Source organism: Syngnathus leptorhynchus, chromosome 7, assembly GCF_054491065.1.
Source record: "Syngnathus leptorhynchus isolate UIUO chromosome 7, UIUO_Slep, whole genome shotgun sequence".
In the NCBI taxonomy this organism is placed as follows: Eukaryota; Metazoa; Chordata; class Actinopteri; order Syngnathiformes; family Syngnathidae; genus Syngnathus; species Syngnathus leptorhynchus.
The window spans coordinates 3,414,363-3,422,843 of NC_141201.1; positions in this window are offsets into that span (position 1 = coordinate 3,414,363).

Genomic DNA, 8,481 nt, shown 5'->3' on the forward strand with positions numbered 1-8,481 from the left:
TGCCGTCGGAGGGGTATCTGCTGCGGGCTACACTTTCAGTCATACTGTGTTGCTAAATGGGGACAAAAAAAAGGCATTGAGTGGTCCACTTAGTTCAAGACGTTCCAGTACCGTTCATAACAATTTAGGATTGTGTTGCCACGGCGGGGCGTCGAGCTGGAATTGTGGTGGTGATTTTGCTTATAATTACAGAAAATTATTCGCAATTTTCTTTTCGCCATTCAAGAGCACGCAATAAAATGAAGGGAAAAAAAATAATATGTTTTTTTTTTTTTTACTGTGATTAAATACTGTAGAGATTGACTTTAAGGAAGGCAAGATTGTCAGCTAGCATGCTCTAAAAGCCTGACTGTAAAGACTCAATTTGAATATTATGAGCATCGTGTCAAATAAGAGACCAAGAAATGGATGTAGATGGATTTAGTTTCCAAGTGGAGAGATGCATACCATGGTGGCCCTTTGTGCTGAGCTGTCAATGAAGCCAATGAAAAACAGAAGTCCCGATCGGCGCCAGCAAATTACTTGTCGGAGGAAAATAAACTTCCTCCTCTCTTACAACATCCTCTCAGTAGTGACGAGGGAAATCTAATGATAGATGCACAGTGGATAGAAACGATCCTTCTGCTGGTGCAAGCCTCTTTGTGTCTTTGGATATTGATGAATGTAAAAATAAAAAAATGCTTTGCTAGCAACCAATCATCATCCAGCTCAATGTTTTATTTGAAATCCATAGCGGCGGCCGACTTAAATATTAGTGAAGCTAACTAGCTACCCAGCTAAATGCTATTATTGATGAAATTTTAGAAAGCTAACTAGCTACATAGCTAAATGCTATTATTGAGGGAATTTTAGAAAGCTTACTAGCTTCACAGCTAAATGCTATCGTTGATGGAATTTTAGTAATTCCCTCTCGGGCGTTCTGGTGTGGATTATTTTCCGACTTGTGTTTCACATGTAGATGATGTGGCCCCCGCCATTCAAGCGGCGCTCTTTCCATTTTACGACTTCTTATTACAGAGGGCGATTGGCTCTAAATAACCTTTGTATGCCTAAACGAGGTACGGCTCAAATCTGGTTTTTACGATACAAAATACTCCGCGGGGGTTATGATGAGGAGCCGTAAATGCAAGGCAGCGTCTAAAAGCCAAATTAGACAATATTATATTGGATAAGCAAGCGCTGATTACACAGATTCACATTAACTAACAGCATATCAGTGAATGACTCACTGACTTAATGATTTTTTCCCTGTTGATGATGCTGCTTTATCAAGCGCCGATGTTTTTATTTCTGAATGAAGAAGTAGCAAAAAGCGTCTTTCAATGATTTATTCAAAAGCGTCATGTATTGCTAATGTGGCTGCGTTGTATGTTAGGAAAAGACTGGCAAGTTTTTAGTTCAATAAAAAATAGGGAAAATATTTAAGCATTGTTTGGGGAAAAAAAACAGGGAAATATCTCAGTAAATTTGGAATCTCCCAAAAATTTGGGGCTAAAAAGAGCCCAGGATCAAAAGATTTAATTATTTATCTTTAATTAGGCTGTTTTTCGGGGGTGGTTCTGTTTTACACAAATGAGCCTGACTTCAGAATTAGACAGCAATTAAAGAGTCCATTTTCTACCATTCATTTTGTTCCCTTTGACATATTTCATGTGGAATTTCCACAGTAAATGTTGGCTAATCTGTCAATTGTGCAGATTTTTTGGTGCTCGAGTCTCAAAGTTCCACTGTACAAATTTCTGTCAGACTCCTGTGGAGAAACTTTGTCAAATTGCCAAGCGGGAGCAAGGTTATCGAGGCGTACGTGACGTTCCGGCAGAACATTTGGTGGAGTTCTTCATCACCAACATGGAACATCTGGACACGCTCCCAAACGACCATACCGGGACGCAGAGACCACCGGCTGCTTGTGTTGTTACGCAAGAGAAGCAATTTTTATTATTTTTCTATGGAAGCACTTTTATTGACTCAATCGGAGCAAAAAAAAAAACGGTCTATCGACTTCACCTTTGAAGTTCTGAAGTTTGTTTTTAATTAAAAGAATTGCAATGACAAGATCCATCTTTCCTTTAAGTGGTGATTTTGTCGAGCACTTGAGATCCGCGGATAATCAAGAGAAGGCGATTGAAGTTTTTCCTCCGAATATCCGCTCCTGTTTTAAAAGAAGGATAACAAGAATGCGTACGCTTTGTATTTACTTTGGGTTGTTGTTCAAAGGCGCTGGCGGCAGCAGGCGGCGTTTTAGTGCCGCCGTCCGCACCGGTGACGGCCCCCGCCGCCATTAAGTGACAGGCCAACAAATAGTTTCAGGCCGAGGTGAGAAATAAACAACGGTGGCAGCTGACAGATGTAAAGCAGCCCGCTCGACACTTTGGAGACGGAGGAAGCCGCCTTTCATGTTGCTAGGGAATTAAATTGACGGACGGAGCCAGGTAATTTAACCAAGCAGGATACAGGAGGGGGCGGCGCCGCAGCCAGCCACGCCGGCTCGGCCGTATCACACGACAGCAGCGCCACTGTACATCCCACGCAGATGACAAATAGCAGACGGGCGGAGAACATTTCACCTATAGTGCCTCTGAATCGTCTTTTAGACAGCTGAGGCTGGCTTCGTCCACAAATTAGTTTTGTGCAATGGCGTAGGTGGCAGGGCCCGGAAGGTGAGTCATTTGCAAATGACCCCCCCCCCCCCTAACGGACCCCAACCATAACTCAATAGAATATTTTCAGTTTTTGAGATTGAGGTATTCTGATGTTATTTTTGTAATAGTTTTACTTTTTAAAAAGACAATTTGGTTGGAATGACTCCTCTTTTTGGGACAAGAATTTCTGAAAACTATGTACCGTAATTTTCTGACTATAAGACGCACCGGACTATAAGCCGCACCAGCTAAAACTCGTGATTCCGGGTTCAAAATTTGCGGAAAAAAGTCGCGGCTTATCGTCTGAAATTTACGATATGCTGAAAAAATATGAACATTAAAGGCAAATTTTTTTGTAGTCCACCTGGACTGGTCAGATAATATATAGGTTTCTTTTACGGTTCTTTTTCAAAAACCAATCTTACATAGCAGACTAAATAAAGTAGTAAACATTACACATTGACACGCACGACTCCCTCGAGAAGTCAGTAACTCACCACGGTTTTCATAGTGGCAGCCCTTTGCACACGCTACGAGGTCTTTCGTCCCTTTGTACGTTCCCTGTGTGAAGATGAGCAAAATCAAATCAGTCCACGTATAATATATCAACCACATCACAATTGGCAGTATTGCCTTGTGCATCACTTGATCCATTTACACCTCCAATACCTCAAACACGGCACACGGAATATTTTCATCTAAAAAACACTCTGATCGAAAGAGGCTCTTGAAAATCTGTGCTAAAACAAAGGTGTGAAAAGACTTTAGCAGTAAGGTTGTAGATTTCACAGAAGCACTTTCCGTCGCCGTGCAGAATGGATTCGCAGGGAATTTGTCACGGCAAATTTATGCCGACATGCGCCCTCAATGCAAGGATTATAAAACCCACCCAGGGGGGGGACAAAGACACTTTGACAATAAACCACAGGCGTGTAACAGTTGCATGCTCACGTTGACTCCCTGTGTGTAATGTAATGTCGGTAGTTATCACGGTATAATGTGGACCGATGACGGAGATTGAAATAAAATGAGATAGGTCTTTAAGGTATGCCAAGATCTCCCTTTATAGTTCCTTTCATGGTCCTCTATGACAATATGTCCGTGGGCATAAAACCATTCGTTCAATTCTGTGAGGGACAATCTTTAAGCGCCATCTTTGCGGCCACGTTATTTTTCTACGAAGTGATTTGCACTTAATTTGATTGTCATTCCTTTTGATTGGATTTGTTCGAATGACTTAATTTGGTTTTATTGGAGGTCTTGCGAAATAGAAATAATCTGTTGGCCCATGAGACCTTTATTCCACTTTTGTACTACTTTATAGGTGATTTTTCCCCTAATATATCTTTTGTGTGATTTCAAATGTTTTATTTTATTGGGTTGTGATTGTTTTCGCAGGAACATCCTTCTTTTTCCTGGTGGCATTTCACAATAAATCTATTGTGTAAAGAGCCTCAGCTTTAATAGCGCAAACTTGGTGATTTAGGAGGAGGCCGGCGGGCTCGCAAACACCGACGGGGACCGGTAAGATTCAACAAAGCGCCGTCTGAGTCCGAGCGGGACTGAGGAAACGATCCCCGAAGAAAGTGAAAGTAGTTATTACAAAAACGACTAACGGTGTAAAACGACACAGCTGGGAGCGCGCGAAGGGAATGCGGCGAGCTGATAAGACGGGACGTACGGTAGCGGGGCTGGTGAAATGCACACAATGGAGATATAAAGTAGACAAGGGAATCATTGGCAGATGCCTCAGAGCAACAGCATGCCGGACCATTTGCTGGAGGCTGATAAGGTTGTGCTTTCCAAAGATTACACGCCGGACCTCTTGCTTGAAACTGTTTTCATACGCGTAAAAAGGAGTCAAAGGTTTTTTGTGGATAAAAAAAAAAAAAAAACAGACTTATAGAATGACCTTTTTCATAATGTAACTAAAACTTTTTGTCAGTACCTGACAGTGTTCCCTCGAATGAAGACAAGGCTTCCATTTGCATTTTTTTAAACTAGACGGCGCCAAGACTGGGCTGTACTCAAAATTGCAGCATGATCAGATGTCAGAGTCGACTGGAATTGTCGTTAAAAATCCGCAAGGTAAAATGATACTCGATAGTGTGCGGGAAATGCATTAATAATAAAAAAAAAAAGGTAAGACCCCAGACTGGGCTTTGTCCCTGCTTACTGTAGTCATTTTTGTGAGTTCCGATGTGCTTGTTAACGCTAGCATGAATTTAGGTACAGGTGCCATCTCTGTTGACATGGCAACGACATTACCTGAGGTACCTAAGTCGGAATGTACGGTCGGTCGTCCATCCATAGCGTAGCTGCGGTTACAATTCACTTCTCCTCGGAAAGGAAAATGAGAAGCGTTCGGTCAGGCCGTTAAAGAAGATACATGTAATTGCAAACCGGGTTCGTCAGTGTCAATCAAAAAATGTGCATTAGATTGTAAAGTTGGAATTTGCTCACTCTCATTCGAGGGTCCATAGCACTAGTTTTAACAAGAAGGGGTTCCTATTGATCGGTTTGGTAATAAGAACACCGTAGATGCAGAAAAGGGGGGGTCTCAAACAAAAGAAATCCATTTAGCTTCTCTTGGTGCAAATGTGAGGATTAGTTGAGTGGGGGGAAAAGTTGGGCTCTGTGAGAGAACAATGAAATCAATAAAAGACATAGTCTTTGCAGAAAGGGAGGTAAGTCAGCATCGACAGCAGCCCCGCGCTCGCACTCAATCGGATTAACTAATGAAGCAATTATCGACCCGGTCGGGGCTGCTGGCCAGAGAGCAGGAGTGGCCATTAAGTGGATCCTCCCCCCCCCCCTCCCTTAGAAACTCTCAAAATGTCAGAGTCACTCTCTTTGCCGCTTGACAGTTTACCAAAACCTGTTGAAAAAAAAGGGGCTTTGTGGTGGTGGTGGTGGTGGTGGTGGTGGGGGGGGGGGGACTAATCAAGTAAAGGAGAGGGCAGAGAGGACAGATGCCCCCAAGTGGTCGGGAGTGGGAGTGTGTGTGTGTGGGGGGGGGGGGGGGGGGGCAGTGATCACATGGATGGATGGATGGATGGATGGATGGATGGATGGATGGAGGGAGGGAGGGAGGGAGGGAGGGAGGGAGGGATAGATAGATAGATAGATAGATAGATAGATAGATAGATAGATAGATAGATAGATAGATAGATAGATAGATAGATAGATAGATAGATAGATTTCTGTGTTGTGGTTGTCACTGGGTCGTTTCAGTTGCCAGCCACGGTTTGCGCTAGAACAATGTTGTTATTTCTCAACCTGGAGAACACATACTGTATGTAAATGACATGCGTAACCTGAACCTGCGTGTGCGTGAGTCTGTTTATGGGGGGGGGGGGAGTGTGGGGGTGGTTGCATATTTCCTCTGTGAAGGTACGGCACTTGAATGTCAAAAAAAAAGATGTGCTGTCATTCGCCGTCTCTCCTCGTCCATGGCAACGGCGCGTTTGTGTGCTAGTCGCAGCAATGTCACAAGATGCCGTCAAAATAAGAGCACTCACTCTTTCATCAAGTGACGGACAGCAGGGGCACCGCCACTTCCTGCTACATGACATGACGTATTGTAATTCATTATTCCGTATGTAATCTCTTCCAGCAGCCACTGGGGAGAGGGAGAAGAAGAAAAAAAAACAAAAAAAACGCTCTCCTGTGAATACAAAACCAACCTGCAGCTGCATTTGCTCCTGGAATGGAAAGTTTGAACATAACAGTCTGGTTGATTCACCGGTGAAGACGTTTTGTTTTCATATTTGGCTCTTTCTCGTGGATTCCCAATTATGAGCGAGATGTTTGGTAATTGAACACGAGGCTTCAGGCCTGTTCATCAGTCATTTGCTTTCACCCGCACTGAAAAGAACCAAATGGTTCTTTTTTTTTTTTTTTTTCTCCCTTATGCCCCCTTCACAGTGCAGCCAGGCAGGAAAAATATTGCTTTGCAGTTAACTTCTAATCAAATTGCATTAGCTTTTCACAGCCGGTGCCCTTACTCCATTTGCACAAACCATCACGGACCTAGATGAATTTCACAGCCAGGGTGAGGAACACAGACTCGCCTCCGCCCACACACACTCACACACATACGCAAGTGTGACCATACAAGCATGATCGTGCAGTCGCAGAGTAAATCATTCCATCTGCAGCGTCCTTAAGTGACATTTTAGCAACTTCTCAAATGGAACCTGTCTGACTTTCACACCAAAGCGTCATCGGTTGTTGTCTGACTTGAGAAACGTGACTGGAAACTACAACACACAAATTCACATCAACAGGAAGCTTCTGAGTCGGCGCAAAGGGCCATAAAAATGTTGATTCGTGGAATCTTTAAAATCAAACAATCCTTTCTTTGATGCTGATTGAACACGAGATCAATTGTGGTTGGAAAATCCTCCATTTTTATAGTCTAAACAATAAATTGTTTTTCCTAAAGTATAAACATAGTACGAAGCAGTACTTAATTAACTTTGCTTACCAAATTTTGAAAATCGAAAAAAAAATATGCAACAATTAAGGCACTATACATCCAATTCGAAATTTTACGATCTTAAATCGATTGAATTTGCCAGGCGGATAAAATTGATAGAGGAAGCCTCGAAAGCTGACGTTAGTTCCAACTATGACCAGAAGAGTACCTTCTGTGGATCACAATTATTACGGTGCCACATGCAAATGTACTCTCCGGAAGAAAAAGTCAGAAGATATGACCGGCGAGCTCAATTATTAATTAGCTGTGAATTATTAATATGGAAATGTCTTCATTATGATTAACGTTGAACTCACATCCTATACGGCCTAATTACCATCAACCTTCTGTCGGCTGCCTGTAGGCACAAAACGGCTGTGCGAAACCACCGGCTTGTTTCCATCTTTGTGTGCGTCTGTGCGCACTACGTGCTCAACCACATACACACAAAAACACACACACAACGTCTCATCTCCGGAAACAAAAGAAAGCCCAGATGACATAATTCCGAAGACAGTCACCACCAGCCACAACATGACACACAATGCACGCTATAAATACGATCAGACTTTCAATTAACGTAACAAGTCTCATTGTATTGGTTTTTTTTTTTTTCCAGAACCTCATCAAGTTGTAGTTAAAAATATGTTACGAAAAAAATGGAATCATGACTAAAGTACATGATCTGTTCTATCGCCCACAATGCTCTTCTCACGAATCATTTTCCGTCTGCGCTATTTACGTCGAGTTTTTAGGTCAAGCGAGGCGTTTTGAAACTTTATGGTCGTTTTGAATTGTCCACTTGGAGAAACCCTCAGAAGCCCTTACAGGTTTATTGTTGGGTATTTTTAAACTGAAATTTGTCAGCCAATCAGAGAAGGGTCTGAAAACGCAAAACGGCCTGTACGTTAAGTAAAAATCAGACAAAGATGATTAAAATAACAAATGACATCAAATTAGCAGCCACGATGCTGAGAAGAAAGTCAAACTGGCAAAAATAAATGAAAAATTATCCAAAATGGCCGCCTTATTCAGTAAAAGGCACCAGGCTACAGTCTAAGTGGTCGCTTAGCAACCAGCACGACATATGCCTAACGTAAGACTTTCGTTGCTTTCGTCCTTGTGCCGGACCCCGCAGCCTCAAATAGGACGTTACCTTGATTCTTAATCTCGTCTCCTTCGATACCATTTTACAATTTTTCGCTCAATAGCAGGGAAGTGCTAAACGTTACTTTTGTTGGCAAAATGAACAAACACTTTGAAGCACCTCACTAAAGATAAAGATGCAGCGGGTGTTTTTACATCGAAATGACAAGTGGCCATGTTGGCGGCGGTGAGTGGGACGGGGGGGGGTCAACT